The sequence below is a fragment of the Neoarius graeffei genome, chromosome 26 (genome assembly GCF_027579695.1).
Source record: "Neoarius graeffei isolate fNeoGra1 chromosome 26, fNeoGra1.pri, whole genome shotgun sequence".
Taxonomy (NCBI): Eukaryota; Metazoa; Chordata; class Actinopteri; order Siluriformes; family Ariidae; genus Neoarius; species Neoarius graeffei.
The window spans coordinates 49,898,134-49,922,751 of NC_083594.1; the positions used below are offsets into that span (position 1 = coordinate 49,898,134).

Below are 24,618 nucleotides of genomic sequence, written 5' to 3' on the forward strand. Positions count from 1 at the left end.
GTTATTGAGCATCCCTCATTTAACACCCAAGTCAATGCATCTGTAGCACTTTATCTGCATCGCTGATTTCCGAAACGTCCTGTTCCTTGGTAACCTTGCGTACTCCAATTACAGCTGTAATACACTGCATGCACGCTGTAGAAAATTCCAGAGAAGAATCCAGGAAGTAACCGCTGCATGCGACTGTAACCTTACAGTTGTTTTGTAACACCAATCTCTAAGATCTCTCCAGATCCTTGAACGGTTTCGTTTTCATTCCGAACACCGACTTCACCCTATGAAGCCCACGCTAATTAACCGAAGAGTTGACTCAGGTGCGTTAAATGAGGAATGTTAAACTAAACTCAACTCCCCGTAGAGCTACACACTCGACACAATGCCGTGAAGGCACCGCTTCTCAACTTTGGCTCTGTACACAGTGTTTCCACAGCTTTTAACACACTAACGCTGACCCAGAATGTGCCAGTGAGCTAATGAGCTGTCTTGTTGGCTCAGGTGTGTTAGAGCAGAAAACACAACAGAATATCCAGAGCAGCGGCCAAAGCAAATCCAACGAGTCCGAGTCGGTCCAGGATGACTTCACAGTGATGCAGCGATCAATCTGATACTGGGTGTCGTTTTGCTTGGGGCCAATACCAACCTGCACTTTTTAAAACAACACAACACATGTTAACGCAGGACGCAACTTGTCTTGCATGGCTGTGATGTATGTTTGTTCGGTTATCACGAGGACGCCAGGATCAGATCTGTATCATGCATCAAACCAGACTCAGACTGCAGAGTATCTTTTTCTTCTTACATCTTTTTTTTCCACTTCTCTGCAGGGCTGATAGGGTTAAGGGCCTTGTTTAAGAGCCCAACACTGACGGCTTGGTGGTTCTCTGGCTCGACCCTACGACAACCTCAGAGTTGGGTTTTTTTTATATTTCTGCAATCCAGAGATCTGTTCATTCATTTTCAGAATCCACCTTATTCCGGTTAGGGTCAGAGTGGATCTGGAGCATATCCCAGGAACACCACACACAAGATGTATTTATATATACACACACTTGTATATCACAGGCAAGATGAACACAAAGCAGAAATCCAGGTGTTCATGCAAAACAGCTTTAATAGAAATAAATGACCTGGTGTTGTGAATTCAGTCGTGTTTGATTGATCACTAATAAAATTAGTGACATGCCGCCCACTATGCTACCGTGGGTGGCACGGTGGTGTAGTGGTTAGCACGGTCGCCTCACAGCAAGAAGGTTCCAGGTTCGAACCCAGCGAGGTAAGGCAAGGGCCTTGCTGTGTGGAGTTTGCATGTTCTTCCCGTGTCTGTGTGGGGGTGCTCTGGTTTCCCCTACAGTCCAAAGACATGCAGTTAGGTTGACGTGAGGTGCCCTTGAGCAAGGTACCTGGTGCGGCTACCCACTGCTCTGGGTGTGTGCGCGTGTATTCACTGCTGCCCCTTTTCCACCAGGGCTGGTTTGGGGCCAGTGCTTAGTTAAGAACTGGGTTTTCTGTTTCCACTGACAAAGAACTGGCTCTGGGGCCAGAAAAACCGGTTCCAGGCTAGCACCAGCTCTTTGCTGGGCCAGAGGAAAGAACCGCTTACGTCAGCGGGGAGGCGGAGTTGTTAAGACCAACAACAATTGCAAACAAAGACCGCGAAAGGTCGCCATTTTTAAGCGACGAGAAGCAGCAGCTGTACAAACGCGAAGTCATCCATTATTGTTGTTGCTTCTTCTTCTTCTCCGTGTTGTTGCTTCGATATTCGCCCCAAGGTTTATGCAAACGCAGCGACGTAACTGACGTATACAGCGACGTAATGACGTGGCTCCCCTTAGCACCACAAGCTATGGAAAAGCAAACTGGTTCTCAGCTGGCTCGCAAGTTGAACGAGTTGTGAACCAGCACCAGCCCCGAACCAGCCCTGGAACTGATTTGGTGGAAAAGGGGTATGCTTCAGATGGGTTAAATGCAGAGGATAAATTTCACTGTGCATGCGACAAATAAAGGGTTCTTCTTCTTCTTAAAATGCACTAGTGACGTCACAAGGTCAGAATAGGGCTGGAGTGATGATATTGCGGTCACCGGTGAGAGAGATCTCGAGCTCGAGCATTGATATGTTAATGCGCAGTGCCCAATCTGGACTCCATCAGTCCTTTGGAGGGCAACAAACGCAAACAAACCGAGAACAAAAGCGTTAATCCGACTTACAGGGTCCAGGGGATGGGTCAGCTGGATCACTGGAACAGGGGGAGAACAAAAAAAAAAAAAGCAACGATCATGATGATGCAAAAGTGTCATTTATAGTATAGGCTAATTGGAGAAGACGAGAAAGTGCGCGCGCTATATTTCAGTGCTATAAGGGTCGAATCCCATTCATTGCAAAAGCGCGTGCGTTTTACGCAGAAAAGCATGCATTTCTGCAATTTATGTTTGTTTTTGTTTATTGCAAAAATATAAAAAAAAACATGCAGACATCTTATATGCATGCAACATCGTCTGCTTATTAAATTAAATTCCTATAAGTTGATAGGTGTGTGTGTGTGTGTGTGTGCATATTTATACATATCTGGGTTGGATTCCTACCGTTTTCGGTCAGAGCTGAGAGTTTGGACTAGTACTGGTGCAGGATTCCCATATTCCCAGCAACTCCAACACCACCAGCTTTCCGATTTAAAGCCCGTCTCAACTTCTTCTCAAATGGCATCCAGGCTGTCCAGAAGAGTCCAGACCAGCAAACAAAACATCACAAAAGCACCGAGATGAAGACAATCCGAATTAGATCCTCCTTCCAAACGGTTTCTTCCATGCATAATCATGAAATCGGGACTAAATCTTCCTCTTTCAAGCTCGAGTCCCTTTGATCAGTCCCAGAGCCGCGCAGGGTGAAGCTCGAGTGCCGCCGATTCACTGCGCGAGCCGAGACTGAGCTGAGCTGAGCTGAGCTGGGTAAGCGCTCGTCTCGGACCAATCAGCTCTCAGTATGCAAATAAAGCAAGACTTGTGCATGCCTGAGCTCCCTTCAGACTAACCAATCACTACATGGTATGCTAATGAGTTCGGGCTGCACTGTGTTGGCGCTAAACCAATCATAGGTGGGTATGCTAATATTTCGGAGTCGTAGGGGCGGGGTCAGGGAGTCAAGCGCCCTGCGTTTAGTTATAATTAGGAACTCAATGGCTGCTGTGTTGGTGTCATTTACATGTAAATGAGCCAATTTCACCCCCGGGTTCCATCACCCCAGGGGCAGTTAAAGCTCTATTCAGAAGCGCAGAATAGCAGTAAATAATGTAACACAACACTAGAAGAGGTCCTGACACCTCCTTCAGTGATAAATAATATTACCAAGGAGCAGCTCATGACCTGTTAAGACTGTAGTGTATTTAAAATAAATAAATAGGTACTGTATGAGCGCATGTGGCTACTGCTGATAAATAAAATAGTTGTCTGATCCCAGTATGGTGGTGTAGTGGTTAGCACGATCGCCTCACAGCAAGAAGGTTCTGGGTTCGAGCTCAGTGGCCGACGAGGGGCTTTCTGTGCGGAGTTTGCATGTTCTGCCCGTGTCCGTGTGGGTTTCCTCTGGGTTTCCCATACAGTCCAAAAGACATGCAGGTTAGGATAATTGGTGGCTCTAAGGCCCTGTCCACACGGCAACGGAGTCAGGTGAATCTGATAAAATTGTTTATCGTTTCGGCCTGGCGTCCACACGGCACCGGTGTTTTGGGTGCCCCAAAACGAAATCTTTTGAGAACAGGTTCCAGAGTGGAAAGATCTGGCAATGGCGCCGTTGAGTAGAACAGATTTGTTTACGATGACATCACAACCACATGACTGTCAGTGCTTCACGCCGGGTAGAAGTGTAACGAACTCGATGTGAGTTGTCAACAAATCCTATAACTTGGTTCATGAAACGCGCTTACAAAATATTTTCACTGTGAATATTTATTGTGTAATGGTGCAAAGTGAGTGAGAGAGAGAGAGAGAGAGAGAGAGAGAGTGAGAGACTCTGCCCTTAGGGCAGAGTCAATCCCGCCAGCAAAAATAGGGAAAAAAAGGAGTGATCTCACCTCTTCAGATGTTGGTTTAAGTCCTACAATACATTCCTCAAAAAGGGCGTAGAAGAACAAATTAATCCATCAACGTGTAGCATTCAATTTATTCCGGACCATTAAAGACGCCGCCTTCCGCGTAGAATCATACGTCATCCTCACCGCCATATTGGATAGGTCAAAGCAGAGAATAAAGATGCCTCATTCATGTGCTGCGTTTAACTGTACCAACAGGTTTACCGTCCAAACGAGATCACATGGGATTACCTTTCACAGGTGAGACTGGAAAAATACTTTTCATTGTATTTGGTCATTATAACGTAACTTTACGAACAGATTTTTCTGACTTTGTGGCTAATATGAAGTCTCGCGCATAATAGTTTATGCGCATGCGTCCTTACTTCTTCTATTGTCCTGGTGTCTCCGATGGGACCGTCTTACAGCGCACCTAGAGGTGTGGCATGTGTATTGCATCGTTTTCAGCAAGCGTTCCGTTGCCATATGTACCTGATATTTTACTGATCCGTTGCCCATGTGGACGCGATATTTTTTTAATAACATCTCGTTGCCGTTGTCGTGTGGATGTAGCCTAAATTGACCGTAGGTGTGAATGTGAGTGTGAATGGTTGTCTGTGTCTATTGCCGCTTTTCCACTACCAACGCGGCTGAGTTGGGCTGAGCCGTGCCGTGCTGAGTCAGGCTGAGTCGAGCTGAGCGGGGCTATTGGAGTTGCATTTCGACTACAACCGAGCTGAACCGTGCTGGCTGGAAGTGGGTGGACACATTGGGTGGAGTTAGCGAAAGTGGGTGGACGTCAGGTGATGTCGTTAGGCGGCGCAAACAGTGACATCAGTGATCTTTTAAGCGGTAGTCTCACAACCCGGAGAGTAAACAATAAACATGGAGGACATGGAGTCGTTAGTCTTGCTGGTCTTGGTGCTGTGGCTTGTTGTCGCCGACAACGCCAACAGATACTGGCAAGAGCGTATAGATGAGGCGAGGCGCATAAGGCTTCATAATTCTCGTAATTCTCCTTCTTCTGGGTTTACGGTGTTTACAGATCCCAGCATGCTCGCGGGGCGTGTGTGGGAGTGTGAGGACACTCCCCCTCACCAATCAGTGCACAGGGGAGTGTCTCCTCACACCCCTAGCCTCACTCAGCTCGGTTTGGCTCGCTTCAGCCCCACTCCAAAACCGTGCGAGTTTTGGGGGCTAAGCAGGGCTGAAGCGAGCTGAGTCGTGCTGTTCTTAGATAGTCGAAACGCGAGCCGTGTCGGGCTGAAGCGAGCTGAAGTGAGCTGAAAAAGGGTAGTGGAAAAGGGCCATAAGTGTCAGCCCTGCGATGACCTGGCGACTTGTCCAGGGTGTACCCCACCTTTCACCCATAGTCATCTGGGATAGGCTCCATCTTGCCTGCGACCCTGTAGAACAAGATAAGCAGCTACAGATAATGGATGGATGGATAGTTTTCTGATCCCAGCACGGTGGTGTAAGTGGTTAGCACGGTCACCTCGCAGCAAGAAGGTTCTGGGTTCGAGCTCAGTGGCCGACGGGGGCCTTTCTGTGTGGAGTTTGCATGTTCTCCTCGTGTCTGCGTGGGTTTCTTCCGGGTGCTCCGGTTTCCCCCACAGTCCAAAGACATGTGGTTAGGTTAATATGGGATGGCCTTGGGCTGAGGTGGCCTTGAGCGAGGCACCTAATTCCCAACTGCTCCCCGGGCACTGTTAGCATGGCTGCCCACTGCTCTGGGTATGTGGGTGTGCTCATTGCTCACATGTGTGTGGATGTGTGTGTTCACTGCTTCAGATGGGCTAAAAGCAGAGAGGAATTTCACAAGTGTGCGATGAATAAAGTTGTGCTTTCTTTCTTTCATGTCCATACAGTAAATATCGCATATATTATATGTTGATACTCGCCTCATCTCCTACAAGCATCATCAAGCTGTGAGCAGCATCAGGGCTTGGAGTGTTTTGGTTCCCAATTTTGTTTACTGTGTTTTGTTCAAAATACAGTGCTGTGAACTAGATCCATTTTCAAAATAGTAAGAAAGCACTTGTTTCACAAGTGTAGTGTAAAGACTCTAACATAAAAAAAGAAAATTAAAAAATTGCAGAAGTTTGATATTGGCTTCTCAATATATCTGCCAAAAAGCTGGAAAAAAACCTCACAAAACCTTTCATTGACCTTTCAGAAGGACCAAACAAAAACTGTGATAATCAAAAGGTCAATTTTCTTCAAATAAAAACCACTTACTTGATATTAAATCAGTACATCCTGACAAGAGAAGGCCCCGCCCACCAAAACTCACAGACCGGGCAAGGAGGGCATTAATCAGAGAGGCAACAAAGATACCAAAGATAACACTGAAGGAGCCACAAAGATCCACAGCGGAGATGGGAATATCTGTCCAGAGGACCACTTTAAGCCGTACACTCCACAGAGTGGGGCTTTACGGAAGAGTGGCCAGAAAAAAGTCATTGCTTAAAAAAAAAAATCACATTTGGAGTTTGCCCAACAGCATGCAGCAGACTCCCCACACACATGGAAGAAAATTTTCTGGTCAAATGAGACAAAAATTGAACTTTTTGGCCATCATGGGAAATGCCATGTACGGCGCAAGCCCAACACCCCGAGAACACCATCCTTACAATGAAGCATGGTGGTGGCAGCATCATGCTGTGGGGATATTTTTCATCTGCAGGGACAGGAAAGCTGGTCAGGATTGAAGGAAAGATGGATGGCACTAAATACAGAGCAATTCTGGAGGAAATCCCGTTTGAGTCAGCCAGAGGTTTGAGACTGGGACGAAGGTTCAGGGTTTAGCAGGACAATGACCCTAAACATACTGCTAAAGCTACACTGGAGTGGTTTAAAGGGAAACGTTATTTAAATGTCTTGGAACATACATGTCAACCCATACGGATTTCCCGTATTCCCTACGGATTTTGGCATTTTAAAAATGGTACGGGCGTAGTGGTATTCAACTACGGATTTTTCTACATTTTCACCTTAAAATTATTTTGATTTATTACCATCAAAAAAATCGTCATGAAATACTAAAATGCATGGGAGCCGCCATTTTCTACATTTAGAATTACTCAACCGGTACTTCCGCTAGTACCAGCATTCGGAATGGAATGTCTGAGCATGCGCAATTGTGATTTTCCTGCACACCGAGCGGGAAATAACAGCACATGTAGCGTAACAATAGACAGGTCAAGAGGTCAAGATGTCAGCACCACCGAAGAAAAAACTCAAAACATCTAAAACTGGAGGTCGCTTTCTTCCCGAATGGACAGAAACATTCAATGGAATAATTATCGCTTCCAAAATGGGTGCTGAGTATGTCAACTGCACAATTTGTTGTAGAGACGTGAAAGTGTTTGCCTCTGGAATTTACGACGTGAGGGAACACATGAAATCTCAAATGCATGTGAACAGTACATATGGATGTACAGAAATAAACCAGTGCATATATTAGGTAAGATCTGATACATTTTTATTATGCATGAAATATTACTATGGATTTGGTATGGAAATTATGGATTTCTTAACCAGGGAGTACAGGTGAGAGCCGTGAGGGCTTGACATGTATGTTGGAATGGCCGAATCAAAGCCAAGACCTCAATCCAATTGACAATCTGTGGCATAACTTGAAGATTATTGTACACCAAAGCAACCCATCTAATTTGAAGGAGTTGGAGCAGTTTTGCCTTGAGGAATGGGCAAAAATCCCAGTGGCTAGATGTGCTAAGCTAATAGAAGCATACCCAAAGAGACCTGCAGCTGTAATTGTAGCAATGTTGTACAAATCAAATGGTGCTAACCCTCCAAAAATCCATTTTACTTCCAGCTTGTAATGCAACAAAACAGGACAAACACCAAGGGGAATGAATACTTTTGCAAGGCACTGTATGTCATTTTGAACAGGAACGAGGCCTTCGTTAAGCTTTAACATGAAGCTGTTCAAAGCTGCTGCTGCGGAATAATGATATTGCACACATTGCTCCGTCCAGAATTTTAACAAGCAAAGAGCAATAAAATAATCCCAGAGGAATTACACAATCTCATGCATTCTTAATCAAGTCTTACCACGGGATGGGAATAATATCACACTGGCTGGAGAATACTGCGTAACCGAATTAGAGGTGTATTAGAGTTTCTGAAAGCAATTGCACAGCCCAGTTTTATGCTTGGTGGATTCTTTTTATCGAGGTGATAATTACACTGTGTCTTACTTTTGAAGCACAGCAGATCTCTCACAGAAAAAAAAGCAGGCTTGTGGTAATAATTTTGAGAACAAACTTTAATTAATCCAAAGGTCAGTTCCCATCAACGTTGTCTCTCTCTCTCTCTCTCTCCCTCCCTTCATTCTTTTGCTATCAGTGTTATCAGTGCATGCATTTCCCAGTGCTAGTTTTGGACTCATCCCCAAACACAGTTAAGTTGCATGTTTCCAAAGCGCTAAGATTAGAGGGCAATCAGTGCATGCATACAAAAATGTAGGGAAAAGTGGAACTGATGACCCAGGGCCTCGAAGCAGAGGGAGCTCTCATAAAGCTTGGACGAAAAGGTGTAAGCCAGAAGAGCAAGGGATACAGACATACATCTATAAACCTGTAATAACGAGTATAGTTTGATCCTTACTGAACATCACATGCTTGTTGCTGATTGGCTAGAGTGTGTGTCAGCCTGGGATTTGTCTGAAAGCGCAACAGAGCAATAACACAATTATAAGCATGGTCATAAACACCCTATTTGCATTAGATATTTGCATTAGATATTATCTAAAGCGGCGGCATGGTGGTGTAGTTGTTAGCGCTGTCGCCTCACAGCAAGAAGGTCCTGGGTTCGAGCCCCGGGGCCGGCGAGGGCCTTTCTGTGTGGAGTTTGCATGTTCTCCCCGTGTCCGCGTGGGTTTCCTCCGGGTGCTCCGGTTTCCCCCACAGTCCAAAGACGTGCAGGTTAGGTTAACTGGTGACTCTAAATTGACCGTAGGTGTGAATGTGAGTGTGAATGGTTGTCTGTGTCTATGTGTCAGCCCTGTGATGACCTGGCGACTTGTCCAGGGTGTACCCCGCCTTTCGCCCGTAGTCAGCTGGGATAGGCTCCAGCTTGCCTGCGACCCTGTAGAACAGGATAAAGCGGCTAGAGATGATGAGATGATATTATCTAAAGCATCACAAATACCTTAACGAGAAGAAATGTTCTAGGGTTACGGAAATCAATACGCTTTGTGTGTGTTATGACACACAGGTCTTTATAAAATATACGGTACACAGTACTGTGCAAAAGTCTTAGGCACCTTTGTTATAGGTTTTTTTATCAATTCAGTACAAAAAAATTTTAGAGTTCCAAATGTTCGTTTTCCAGCACAAAATTAATTATTACAGAAAAAGAAAGTTTTTATCTGGGCAACATATTCCATCAGAGAGCATTTTTCAGCTTAAAGATAGACTGCCTTTGAGATTTTCCAAGTGTAGGTCATGAAAAGAACTTTCCTTGACACCAAATTATTTTTGTTTAGTGACTGAAAGCTACAGAATTCGAATCACAGGCGTACAATTTTATTAGTTTTTTTTCTAATAGAACAATTAATGAATTTATATCCACATGGCCCTAAATTCTCAGTTATTTTTTCCTGCTTCACCATGACGCAATAAAAGATACTACGTCATGCATCACGTGGTAGGCTTTCCCCGTTTGCGCAAGGCATTGTGGGATACAAATTTGAAACAGAAGAAAAAATGGAGGACGTGAGTGTGCGAATGAAACGTGAAAGACCGACTACAGTAACGGAAAGAAAGCGAGAAGAAAAGATGTTATGTTATATATGAAGGAAAGGAAACGCAGGACCAAACTAATAAATATTGGCGCTCAGCGAGCACCTCGGTGTGAGCAGCTGTTCGTTTAGCGACAGAATGATGGAACTGTCAGTGCACGCTCAAAGGTAAACCTGCGCGCGCGCACACACACACACACACACACACACACACACACACACACACACACACACACACACTTCCTCTGTCTGCTTGACTGCACGAAGCGAACGATTTCATGCACATTATTTGCTTTAATCCCCTCAAATTAAATAACTTCCCAGCCACAGAATGGCCTGATATTTTGTGAGATATTACAGAAATAAACATTTTTTTTTTCGCGGTGCATTTTCCATCAAATCCTGCGCTCTGATTGGCTGGCGAGCGGGTCCGTATCCTACGGTACGGACCTCAGTTACAGACCCCGGTTACGGACCTCTGGTGACTCGCTCGTTCTCAACAACAACAAACATGGTAACATTTTTTTGTCAACATTTATCTTTTGTTTTATAAGATTTATTTATAAGATTTTTATCAAAAATCTTATACATTTTTGCCAGCATTTCTCAGGAGAATAGCATTAATTTTACATCATGGATAGCGATAATGACAGTGTTCACAGCGAAAGCGAGTTTTACTACCCTGAGGAAGAAGAAATAAATGAAAACACTTCAGGAGAAATCTAAAAACATCTAACTTGCTAACGCCAAGCAAAAACATGGCTGAATCCTGAATGACTCAATTTTGTATAAATAGGGGACTACATAGGCGGCAAAATGTAGTTTCTTTCCTGCCATTGAAGTGCACTTGTATACCGAGGAGGAAGCAATTTGCATTACAGCCGTGAATGAGGATTCAAAATGGCGGCTCGGCTCGGTTTTCCCTTTCGGGCGCTCTTGTTTTCTGTTAGAATTTGGTAACGTAAAAAATAAATATATTATTTACCAGCTTAAGCTCGGTCCGTATGGTGAAATACCGTGACCTCGGCCTTGAATACTGACCTCGGCCCAGAGGGCCTCGCTCAGTACTTTCAAGACCTCAGTCACGGGATTTCACAATATGGACCTCCCAGCTGGTAAATAACATATATATCACAATGACCACATCTCAGAGGGAACTAAATTTCACAGATTTTATGAAATCGAAAGGCTGTCTAGCTTTAAAAAAGAAAACATAAGGTTACTGGGTTTTGGTTCAAAATGAAGACGCAAGTCTGACCGTCAAAGTGTCCAGAAGAACCGTGGCTGGTTCTGTAAGATGTTCAGTAAAACCCACAGCTCATTTCCTTATGAAACTGCACTCACTGGACCTGAGACTACTTTAAGTAAAGGGTCGTCTCACACCAAATATTGACTTTGTTCCATTTATTATGGCTTACTAATTACTGTTTACAGTGTTGTTTTAATGTTGATATATTTCATTTAATTATTTTTCAGCCATTTTTGGTTGACAGCATTTCTTTACACGTGCCTAAGCACAGTACTGTATATATCTCGGACCGTGACTCTTTTGCAATACGAAACTGAAGCGTGAAACGGTGCACAATTAAGTGACATAAATGATCCATTACACCCGTGTGTAAATCCTGCGTAAACCAATCCGGCTCCGTCTATACACAGGCTGTTGTGTGTGGCCTAACTCGGACCACGTGACCGAGCGAAGCTAACCTCTTATCAACCGGTGGATCACCGTTTCCCACGAGTGCACAAGCCAAAACCAATGTGTACACACACAGTGCTATCAGTTACCCAGCATTGGTGCGTGGGGCCGAGCAGAGGAACCACACACGCGCACACGTGCTCTCGGCTCCAACCAAACCGCAGTCTGTTAAAAAAAAAAAAAAAGGTCAGAGCCGCTGCCTGCTAACACACATGTGCGTATCCAGATGTGCCAAAATAATGTTATTTTCTCATGTAAACAAACACGTTGAGCAAATTTCTCGATTACGGCTCGCCGTAAGTATTCAAGTTCTGATTTTATAACACGATCCTGATGCTAAAGTGGTCTATGAACTCATTAATAGTCCTGTAATTCTTTCTCAAGGACTGTATAGAGTCACTACCATTCAAAAGTTTGCACACCCCTTGCTTTCTTCATCTTTCTGCTTTTTGAATAAAAATGAAGATATTAACACTAAGATATTAAAGAGTTTAAATTCTGAACAGTAATGAAAGGGATGATGGTCTGAACACTCATGATCTTCTCAAAGAGCTTCACGAGCAGCTTCAGCTAGGAGGCATAACTACATCTTGAAGTCAAAACTACATCTGGGCAGCACAGTGGTGCAGACATTCATATGGAAAAAAAAAATAAGTGCAGCGATTAGGTTCAGAAGAAAGAAAGAAAGAATGGAGGAAAAATAAAAGCTAATACCATTTCAGTGAGGTAAACCGTAGAAGGATTGGAGGCAGGAAAGGGCCAGTTACTTTCCAGTCGACAGCTGAGCTTTGTTTCCATTCTACCGGGATGATCACAACATAATAAATCCGCTTTGAGAGTTGCGTAATACGGTATATCATTTGTCTTTAGTGTTATCTCAGACCATATGTTTACACTGCACAGACGCTGGATCTTTACGTGTGTCATCACGGGTTCTCGAAGATGTTTTGAATACGGTACAAGGCATTTCACAATCACAATATCATACATCATCTTTATCATCCAGCCCTAGTTCTGAGATTAACTTCGGAGTTCAAATCCGAAGCGGGAACGTTTCCAAGCAATATTTCAGTCCATGGATAATCCGTCTCTTTCAAAGGACTTTGCAAATATCCACAGGGCTAAACATGGGATCTGGTAACGGAGGGGAAAAAACATTCATTTCCACTCCGGATTATGCATTAAGTAGATTCGCTGAGCGCAGCCAGAAGGATAAAATTACATTTTAAGTGCTGGGCACAATAACGAAGCTCGGGATTCAATTTGCTGAATATGGTTAATGATCGAGAGAGAGAGAAGACAGAAGAAGAGAGATGGGGCCTGTGTAATCCATTAGGCTGCATACAGGCTCGGTTTTTCACCGTGGAGAGGCCCTGAGCTCCAGGATGACCTTGTAGAAAGGCTCTTGAGGGACATTTCTATTTCTGCTCCTCACGTCCCCCTTTAGAGCAAAGCTGTCCATCATTAGGAAGCGCTGCAAGGCCACATCCACATCCATCACGACATCTTTTTAAATTTAGAGGATTGTCACTTCAGAAAATCTTCTGGGAAAATGTTTGTGCTCTGCTTTTTTCTTCGCGGTGACTTCAAATCACAAGTGCGTCAAAGCCAGGCGCAAAGAAATGCAGTGGTTCGAAGAAAAGTTGGAAGAAAAACATGAGGAAATAGAATGAGAACATGGATTTACGTCAAAAGGTAGCATTTTCACACTGCACTATTAGATTTGACATTTGATGAAAAGCAGTGGATATTTTAAGAAAGAACAATAAACCAGGAGTGATGAGTCATCTTGCTCTCTCTCTCTCTCTCTCTCTGTATGTTTCTCTCTCTCTCTCTCTAGTTCTAGTTCCTCTCCAACTCTCTCTCTCTCTCTAGTTCTCGTTCCTCTCCAACTTTGTCTCTCTCTTTGTCTCTGTCTGTCTCTCTTTTTGTATGTCGCTCTCGCTCTCTATATCTCTCTCTCTTTCTCTAGTTCTAGTTCCTCTCTGACTTTGTCTGTCTCTCTCTCTCTCTCTAGTTCTAGTTCCTCTCTGAATTTCTATCTGTCTGTTTCTCTCTCTGTCTCTCTCTCTAGTTCCTCTCCAAATTTCTCTCTCTCTCTCTGTCTGTATGTATCTCTCTCTCTGTCTCTCTCATTATAGTTCCTCTCTGACTTTCTTTCTCTCTCTGTATGTTGCTCTCACTCTCCGTATCTCTCTCTCTAGTTCTAGTTCCTCTCCAACTCTCTCTCTCTCTCTCTCTCTAGTTCTCGCTCCTCTCCAACTTTGTCTCTCTCTCTCTCTCTCTCTCTCTCTAGTTCTCATTCCTCTCCAACTTTGTCTCTCTCTTTGTCTCTGTCTGTCTCTCTTTTTGTATGTTGCTCTCACTCTCTGTATCTCTCTCTCTCTTTCTCTAGTTCTAGTTCCTCTCTGACTTTGTCTGTCTCTCTCTCTCTAGTTCTAGTTCCTCTCTGATTTTCTATCTGTCTGTTTCTCTCTCTGTCTCTCTCTCTAGTTCCTCTCCGAACTTCTCTCTCTCTCTGTCTGTATGTATCTCTCTCTCTATCTCTCTCATTATAGTTCCTCTCTGACTTTCTTTCTCTCTCTGTATGTTGCTCTCACTCTCTGTATCTCTCTCTCTAGTTCTAGTTCCTCTCCAACTCTCTCTCTCTAGTTCTCGTTCCTCTCCAACTTTGTCTCTCTCTCTCTCTCTAGTTCTCGTTCCTCTCCAACTTTGTCTCTCTCTTTGTCTCTGTCTTTGTCTGTCTCTCTTTTTGTATGTCGCTCTCTGTATCTCTCTCTCTCTTTCTCTAGTTCTAGTTCCTCTCTGACTTTGTCTGTCTCTCTCTCTGCATGTTTCTCTCTCTCTCTCTCTCTCTAGTTCTAGTTCCTCTCCAAATTTCTATCTGTCTGTTTCTCTTTCTGTCTCTCTCTCTAGTTCCTCTCTGACTTTCTCTCTCTCTGTCTCTCTCTCTGTCTGTATGTCTCGCTCTCTCTATCTCTCTCATTATAGTTCCTCTCTGACTTTCTTTCTCTCTCTGTATCTCTATCTCTCTTTCTCTCTCATTCTAGTTCCTCTCTCTCTCTGTATGTCTCTGCATGTCTCTCTCTCTCTTGCTCTCTCATTCTAGTTCCTCTCTGACTTTCTGTTTGTCTCTCTCTCTCTCTGTCTCTCTCTCTCTCTCTCATCCCATCCGAAGCTGGTTTTAGACTGTGTGGTCTTTTCAGATTACTACTTGTCACACAGTACGAGATGATCCCGATAAAATCTTGGCCTGCTGTGTGATCCCGTGTCTTCTCCATGTCAGATGATATGATGAATATCCTCTCGCGGTAGACCTGTGATTAAAGATAATTACCAGGTTCTGCTTAAGTCATCAATCAGTGCAATCCTGGCTCACAAACAGAGCTCGCGGTAATTAGGAGGGGTTTTTTTATGTCCATTAGCTTGTTTTGTTTACATTTCGCTTGCTTTGCCATGCCTGTATTTGTCACGGTCTCACGAGTATCGCCGAATCATATGCTGTCCTTGTATTGGTGGCTTTTAAACGAGCACAGTCGTAGCACATGTAATGAGATTTTAATCAACATCCTCTGTTTTGAGAAAGTTTGTTGTTAGCTATCTTTGATCGCAATGGTGAGAAATTGCGCGGAAATGAGAACACTGACGTCAACTCTTCGCAAGAATCCATGTGCGATTTTTTTGCTTGTGGCAGGAGAATCATGTCAAATATCGTAGTGTGTAGCCCGACATCCACACCCACAAGAGAGAAGTTATTTTGTGTCAACATTTTCCGATTAAAAAACCCCCAAAACTTTAAATTAGATTAAATTAAATTTGCTTCAATTTTTAGCATATTTAGATTAGCAAAACAAGCAAACTATCTATTTATCCATCCATCGACATACACTCATCAAAGACACCAAAGATCTCTTCTACTCGGTGGAGTGGTGGTGTAGTGGTTAGCCCTATCACCTCACAGCAAGAAGTGGGTTCTGGGTTCGAGCCCAGTGGCCGATGGGGGCCTTTCTGTCTGGAGCGTGCATGTTCTCCCCGTGTCTACGTGGGTTTCCTCCAGGTGCTCTGGTTTCCCCCACAGTTCAAAGTTAGGTTAACATGGGGTGGCCTTGGGCTGAAGTGCCCTTGAGCAAGGCATTTCACTCCCAACTGCTCCCTGGGTGCTGTAGCGTAGCTGCCCACTGCTCTGGGTGTGTGTGTGTTCACTGCTTCAGATGGGTTAAATGCAGAGAGGAATTTCACTGTGCTTAAGTCTATGTGTGATAAATAAACTTGTTCTTCTTCTACTTCCAAACGTTTTCTTTTCATTGTCCCCATCCACCTTTCAGGAGCTTGCATAGATAGCAAAAGATGAACCATGGTTTGAAGTTTTTCCTTCCACTTTTTGTGCACCAAACAATAAACGAGACCAAATTGCAGGTAGGAACTAAAGTGATTCATACACCAACCTGCACCACTTTTCTGCACATTAACAGAACAAAACAGACAAACAGGAAACTGGTTTGGGATCAGCGCTCGCATTCTGCGCCTCTTTATGAAAGCCCGCCTGCCAGCAGGACAATGTGTGGAGGCTGATTTTACAGAAATGTTCTCTCACATCCCTCCTACATCCACCATCCCACGGTTCATTCCACAAGTCTACATTCATCCTCCGATTCTGAAAAGCCATTGAGCGCTGAGCTGTGGGTGTCGAGACATGCTTTCTGACACTATTAATTGGCCTTGTAGCGAGACTTTTTCATTTTTCTAAAGGCACGCAAGCTTCGTTTGTTCATCATTATTTGCCTTTTTCACCTTTCCAGGTTTTGAACATGAATGTGAACCAGAAAAATAATAATATCACAACTAGCAAGCTAAGGCTAGATACCATACAGTATTGTAGCAAATGCTAGCATACCCATAGCATACCTGTTTACTCAAACATGAAAAGGTCTTGAACTTTAAATTTCCAAGACACTGTTTACAGAGAACATGGATTAACAGAGCACAACATGCCAAATTCACTAGCTGCACAGACGCTAGGTGTGTGAAAGAAGGGGAAAAGAGTTAGCAACAATGATTTTAAACATTCAAAATTTGTCACAGTGAGCACATTTAATCGCGAGATGCCAAGATTTTAGCACGGACTCTGGTCTTTGTTAACAACTACCTAGATAGCTAGATATTAATTTCAGTTAGCTAGTTATGCCGTTTTTCCACTACCAACGCGGCTGAGTTGGGCTGAGCCGTGCCGTGCTGAGTTGGGCTGAGTCGAGCTGAGCGGGGCTGTTGGAGTTGCATTTCGACTACAACCGCGCTGAACCGTGCTGGCTGGAAGTGGGTGGACACATTGGGTGGAGTTAGCGAAAGTGGGTGGACGTCAAGTGATGTCGTTAGGCGGCGCAAACAGTGACATCAGTGACCTTTTAAGCGGTAGTCTCACGACCCGGAGAGTAAACAATAAACATGGAGGACATGGAGTCGTTAGTGTTGCTGGTCTTGGTGCTGTGGCTTGTTGTCACCGACAACGCCAACAGATACTGGCAAGAGCGGATAGATGAGGCGAGGCGCATAAGGCTTCATAATTCTCGTAATTCGTAATTCTTCTTCTTCCGGGTTTACGGTGTTTACAGATCCCAGCGTGCTCGCGGGGCGTGTGTGGGAGTGTGAGGACACTCCTCCTCACCAATCAGTGCACAGGGGAGTGTCTGCTCACGCCCCTAGCCTCACTCAGCTCGGTTTGGCTCGCTTCAGCCCCACTCCAAAACCGTGCGAGTTTTGGGGGCTGAGCAGGGCTGAAGCGAGCTGAGTCGTGCTGTTCTTAGATAGTCGAAATGCGAGCCGTGTCGGGCTGAAGTGAGCTGAAGCGAGCTGAAGTGAGCTGAAAAAGGGTAGTAGAAAAGGGCCATTAGCAAGCTAGCTAGATATTGATTAGTTTCACAAGCTAGCATGCTAGTTATATCATCATTCATTCATTCATTAGCTGTTGACGTTAAGAACATTGTGAATGATTAAGTCTTTTTTTTCTTTTTCGAGCTAGCTACTGATATTTTTTGACGTCTAATAATAGTGTCCAAAGATCTGTTTCAAAAGGAGATTCAGAAGAGAAATCAGCTGAAATTTTTCAAATAATCTCTTTTTGGAAATGGGAGGATAATAATAATAATAATAATAATAATAATAATAATAATAAATAAACAGAGCTCTAGCACTTTGGAAGATTAAAAAAAAAAACGTTAAAGGGAAATGGAGCCTATCTTGGGTGGTTCTGCGAATGCTGCAGATGGTTTAATGGTTTTAAAAGCAGCAATCCGAACTTGAAGTTAAATAAACTGCTACACAAGTATGCCCTGTTTAAATATTTAGCTTTAGCCAGAGAGCATTCCGGCTCACAGAGCCGGGACTGAGATACGACTGACCAACTGTGAGTACATTTGAGAGAGAGAGAGAGAGAGAGAGAGAGAGAGACAGAGAGAGAGTTAACTAAAGCAACACCTTTAATCATGACTATTCTGGTAAATGTATTATGAGTAAGGGGTGTGACCTCAGCCAGAAATGAACACCCCCCCACACACACACCCTGCAAGAGTACAGTCCTGGCCAGGACAGCTTCTATCCGGCCATTTACATGGAGAAATATTAACTTTGGACCTGTTTGTGCATGCTTCAGGGATTTACGATGGCCAGCGCCGGAAAGTCAGGCGACTCAAAAGGCCACCAGCCAAAAGAGTGCGGGCGCATCGCAACCAGTCACAAGCCAGTTACAAGCTGGAGAAACCATTGAGCAGCCTGACAGGAGTAAAAGTACCCTGAAATCTGGAAGATCATTTGATCCTGAGTTGCAGAGGATGATACGTTCCAGAGGACTTACGCTCAAATTGTAGCATTTTCCCAAGCCGATTACGTAACACGAATCAAAATGATATTAAATGCTGTACAGAACAACAACAACAAAAAAAAAAAAAACCATGAAGTTGCACAGGAATGCCATTTGGAGCGCAAGTATAGAAGTTAATAATGCATGATAAGGCTTATAACCTTACAGTGCTTTCTGTTTGTTCCACTGGGGAACCATTCAAGTTTCTCTGCAACATACAAGTAGAACCTGTGTCTAAGGTTAGACCCATCACCCATGCAAAGAGACCTCTTGAGCTACCTTTGTTTTTTCCAAGACAGTACAATAAGGAAAATGACTGGAAAGACTTTGCAAGCGGGACCATGTAAAAGAAGCATCTCATCTCATCTCATCTCATCTCATTATCTCTAGCCGCTTTATCCTGTTCTACAGGGTCGCAGGCAAGCTGGAGCCTATCCCAGCTGACTACGGGTGAAAGGCGGGGTACACCCTGGACAAGTCGCCAGGTCATCACAGGGCTGACACATAGACACAGACAACCATTCACACTCACATTCACACCTACGGTCAATTTAGAGTCACCAGTTAACCTAACCTGCATGTCTTTGGACTGTGGGGGAAACCGGAGCACCCGGAAGAAACCCACGCGGACACGGGGAGAACATGCAAACTCCACACAGAAAGGCCCTCGCCTAGTCTGGTTAACACCAGACCATATCACAAGTGAAATATGGTCTGGAATCCGCCTACTGAATTTCTCGTAGGGGAGGTGTGGTTTACGATTGTCAACAGCCGTTTACTGGACGTTGCGAATGTCTATCATTTGGCGTATACGTAGCCCATGGCCAATCATGGCAGTTGTACCCGGTGACGTAGTTAGAGCGACGAAGAGGCGAAGAAAGACTGTAACGCCAAACGCTGTTCTTTTTTTAAAACAAACTTTCGCTCTAAACTATTCAGAACAGTGTCTAAAGCTTGATCGAAAGTTTGGTTCGTATCGCTCGCCGCCATGTTAAATGTGATCCGTAAACAGTCCCAAATAAACTACAAGCTTCCGTTTGTCGAGTAGTACGCGTCACGGTCTTTCCACCCCTCCCCGCTCTCTGATTGGCTCCCTAACTCAGGCGAGCCTTTAGACCATAGTTTCCATGCTGTCTTTTCAGATCGGAACGATTGTGCAAAGCAGCATGGGATTTCCCAGGCTAGCCCTCGCCGGCCACGGGGCTCGAACCCAGACCTTCTTGCTGTGAGGCGACAGCGCTAACCACTACACCACCGTGCCGCCTAAAAGAAGCATTATTTACATAACACCTTTCAACTTCCTGTTTCAAAAAAACAACAACATACAATCGGGCAAACGTGGCTCTGTAAAACAAAAATTCACCAATTCAGTAAAAGTCTTTGACGAAACAACTAAAGAAATGAGATCTTTTCACTTCACCCCATGAAGCCACAAGCTTCTGGAAAGCAGGTAGGAAAATTAATCTCATGGACAGGGGTGGCATCAAAAGTGAGTGGGTTAAGGAAGGGAGGGAGAAAGGGAGGGGGATAAAAAATAAAAGAGATTAAAGTTCAATCTGAATTTTCTGTGGCGCTGAACAAAAAGGCGAGACCTGGCTGATAAATGGATGCGTATCTAAAAAGAAAGGACTAACACCAGAGACAAAGGAGGTCAACGGGAGAAAGGGAGGATGAGACAGATTCATCCATCAGAGCGCCTCTTACCCTGAAGAAAACAAATTTACCTCAGGAACAATATTCCTAAGCGTTCACGGTCCAGCGATCTCGGGCAAGGGACGACATCGGTGTGAAACTAAAAGCATTTTAAAAGAAACGGGTTATGGATCGCAGTCACTGACATTTTAAAAGATTTGAGACCAGGATGAGTGATCTGGACCTGACAGGATTGGAAGCAGGATGCCAGGCCTAAATTGGGGGACGAATAGCAGGACCTTTCAGGGTTAACTGAGACTCATGATGTTGGTGTTGTGGAGATGACCGGGTCGTTCATGAAAGTGAATTCAGGATCAGCCTCAAGGACATTTTAGTCTCTGCCAGAAACATGTCTCTTGAGGTGAACTAACAGAATACACTTATTTAACATGACAATATGTCAACACTTGGAGATCCAGTCATTTATTCAAGTAGTTCTGACTGTAGTGCACTTGTTTTAATATGTTACTGCTTCGACAATTATATACCAACAACCACCACAAGGATTGTATGGTGGATGCTCCTGATAAACGCATACAATTGTTGATATGGTGACACTTTCTGGAAGAAAATGTTTTCTTAATCTTTATGGAAAGAGTCTCCAGTCTCCGGCCTTCATTACACTCCGAGGTATTATTGGTCTTATTCACAACAAGAAAGAGAAAGAGACGCTTGTAAAACTACAGCTGTTTCTAGTTTCTGTAACATAACTGATAACTTGTATTTATGGTCGTTCCACAACACAACTATAAATGGATGAACGTGTCATTCGTTCTTTCAGAAATAATGCACTCATTGGCAAATTGATGGAGTACAAGAAGAATAAAGTACAAAATAATAATCAACTTCATTCTGGATAATAACAGGGTCACATCACACCACTGTGTTGTTGATTATTTTCCTTTCATTGGTGTCTTTGCTAATACTGCACATGATTAAAAAGAAGAATTCACATGTTTTCAGAAGGAATGTAAGCAGGCTCGGCTTCATCAGTAGCCCTGTAGCGGTTATACAGAGCCCTAAAAATGTGTCTTGAGCATTTTTTGTACATCTCAGGAATTTAGAACATAAATGTCTGGAGGACATTTGAGCATCTGGATTTCTGGATATTTATCTGCATTTCGAACACTGATGACCGAAAACATGCCTATGACTAATGTTGTAGTCAAGACCACCTAAACCGAGACCAAGTCATGACCAAGACCAGAGCGTATCAAGAACAAGATAAAGCCAAGACTTTGAGGGGTTGAGACCAAGTCAAGACCAAAGTGTCTTGAGAATAAGACAAGACTAAGACTTTGAAGGGTTGAGACAAAGTCAAAACCAAGACCAAGTCAAGATCAGGACCAAAGTGCATCAAGAATAAGGCAAGACCAAGACTTTGAGGGGTTGAGACCAAGTCAAGACCAGGACCGAAGTGTATTGAGACCAATACTTTGAGGGGTTGAGGCCAAGTCAAGACCAAGACCAAAGTGTATTGAGAATAAAACAAGACCAAGACTCTGAGGGGTTGAGACCAAGTCAAGACCAGGACCAAAGTGCATCAAGAATAAAACAAGACCAAGACTTTGAGGGGTTGAGGCCAAGTCAAGACCAAGACCAAAGTGTATTGAGAATAAAATAAGACCAAGACTCTGAGGGGTTGAGACCAAGTCAAGTCTAAGACCAAGTCAAGACCAGGACCAAAGTGCATCAAGAATAAGACAAGACCAAGACTTTGAGGGGTTGAGACCAAGTCAAGACCAGGACCAAAGTGTATTGAGACCAAGACTTTGAGGGGTTGAGGCCAAGTCAAGACCAATACCAAAGTGTATTGAGAATAAAACAAGACCAAGACTCTGAGGGGTTGAGACCAAGTCAAGACCAGGACCAAAGTGTATTGAAAATAAGACAAGACCAAGACTTTGAGGGGTTGAGATGAAGTCAAGACCAGGACCAAAGTGCATCAAGAATAAGACAAGACCAAGACTTTGAGGGGTTGAGACCAAGTCAAGACCAGGACCAAAGTGCATCAAGAATAAGACAAGACCAAGAATTTGAGGGGTTGAGACCAAGTCAAGACCAGGACCAAAGTGTATTGAAAATAAGACAAGACCAAGACTTTGAGGGGTTGAGATGAAGTCAAGACCAAGACAAGATCAAAACTAGACCAGTATGTGTGAAGGGGGCGGGGGAAGGGTGACAGCCGTGAACAGGAAGAAAAATTTCAAATTAGCAATGAGTCATGTTATTGGTTGCATTTGAAGCAGGAAGTTTCACATCCAATCACAGTAACGATGTTAACAAATAAATCAGAAAATGCACAGACAATTTAGTGAAATCCCACAGCTGTGCTCTTGACCAGTCTTAAAATAAAATCCAGAGTCTATGTCCAAGACAAGACCGAGTAAAAAATGGGGCTGATTCTGAGACGAGATCGAAACCTTCACAAAGTGGTCTTGAGACCGGTCTCAAATACTACAACACTACCGCTGACATCAGAAGATACACTGACGGGATGGGATCGGTTTCTTGCGACCGTTTTTGATTTAAGTCGATTGAAGCTGATCCTGAATCAGCCGACATTCTCCAGGAACGTATGCTCACTGCCGTGCAATTTAAAATCCACTCAAACCGAGGAGATCCGATAAATCATCTAGGCTATGAAGGTTCTCTGGTACAGCGCCGTCTCATATCGATATACCTAAATGTCAACATTAGAACTGGCACAAACAGACCAGTTACTGTTCAGGAAAAAAAATAGGAGAGTATAAAAGAGAGGTCGAGGAGCTCGTACATTTACATATGGCTGCTTCTCAGTTTCTGAAAGAAGTGTGACCTTGTCCTAATGACAGGGTGGATACACAGCCAAGCTCATGTGGTTTTCTGTAGAACACACACACACACACACACACACACTAGAAAACAACTCTTTACTCCTTCCCAACACACCCTCTTTGGCTTATTTGATCTGAATCTTCCTCCATTGTCTTTGTTTATTTCTCTTTCACTCATTCCAACGCATTACTTTCTGAAGCTGTACTGAGCCGTTCGAGCACCAGGCAACGTGGACACACACAAACACACTGTATATTTGTGCTACCGATGATAGACGGATGGATAGATCCTGTAGAAAGAGAGGGAGGGAGGGAGAGAGGGAGGGAATGGAGGAGAGTTCAGGGGTAAAAGAGCCTGTGCTGTGCCTCTTTCACACGTTTTCAGCCTTGGCAGTGAGCTTTTCACAGCACGCTTGTGTCCCGTCATCACACACAGACGCTTCTCTGTTTGACCGAGCCGAGGGCAGACACACACTCGCGCACACACACGCATGGCCGAACCTGCATCCCATTTGGCCTGTACGCAGGAGGGAGAGCAGGGCATAAAGCTCAAACAGAGTCACCTCACACACACACACACACGAGAATTTAGACAGATTAATTTATACATTTACCTCACTAATAGGTTTTATACAGAATATATAGGTTATTACTAGGTTATATTAATAGCAATTGAATTTATTTACGCAACAGGAAAGCATTCGCACGATCGCACAGAGATCACAGGTTTGAATCCCGACAACACCACAGCGATCCATGGCCAGGAGTCAAGAAAAGAAAAATGGTCCGTTTTCTATAGATAGGAGGGCCATGGTCGGTCTCCCCTGTCAGTCACAGCAGCACTAGGACATCAGAGCAGCCTGTGAGATCATGTATGCAGAAGTGGGCGGATAGCGCTTTCTTCAAAGTGTGGTAGTCCATTCTGTGACACAGCACCAGCAGCGGTTCAAAACGATGTGGCTGTCTGGCTTTACACGTTGCTGAGAAAACACATGTTTAGCCTTTAGCCTCTCCGGTTGTGAGTGGGAACTGGCAGGTGACCAAATTGGGGAGGGGGGAAAAATGAAAAGAAGAGACAGTTATACACTACCGTTCAAAAGTTTGGGGTCACCCATACAATTTTGTGTTTTCCATGAAAAGTCACATTTTTATTTACCACCATAAGTTGTAAAATGAATAGAAAATATAGTCGAGACATTTTTCTGGCCATTTTGAGCATTTAATCGACCCCACAAATGTGATGCTCCAGAAATTCAATCTGCTCAAAGGAAGGTCAGTTTTATAGCTTCTCTAAAGAGCTAAAGGCCTGGTCCCACTGGCCGATGGACACAAAACGTATGCAAAAAGGACACAGCGGACGAGCAAAATTTCGGGGGTGGCTCTATCCGTTTTCATCCGCTCCAGAAATGGACAAAATTGGCGAAAACAGAACGGAAAAGAACGGACGTGGGTAGTATATAGCGGGGATGTTAAACGCATGTTCATAGGAAGCCTAGCGGATGAAAGCGGATGGAAGTGGATGACAGCTCCGAAGGGGTTACCGGTGATAACTGAGAAGCGGACGCATAGCAGAAAGAGCGGATGCATAGCGGGTGAAGGGGATGCATCGCGTACGCCTAACGGAAACAAAGGGGATGTTGCGCGGATGTATATCGGATGCAGACCGTTCACTGCGCTAGGTGTCCTTCTACATACTCTAGACATACTCCAGACATCCTAAATATACGAGA

General features: G+C 44.1%; 1 protein-coding gene across 3 annotated transcripts in view; it reads right to left on the reverse strand.

Annotated features, from left to right (window-relative positions):
* prickle2b (prickle homolog 2b) overlaps window positions 1-24,618 on the reverse strand; it is a 151,596-nt gene that overhangs the window by 31,557 nt on the left and 95,421 nt on the right. Inside the window, exon 1 of one of the 3 annotated variants that reach the window (XM_060910700.1) lies at window positions 2,581-2,903. The exons of 1 other annotated variant lie outside the window; for it this stretch is intronic. The gene's annotated coding sequence lies outside the window, so the exon portion shown is untranslated. Of the gene's footprint in view, window positions 1-452; window positions 484-2,580; window positions 2,904-24,618 lie in introns of those variants that run through there. One more of the 3 variants, XM_060910703.1, reaches the window with a different exon arrangement.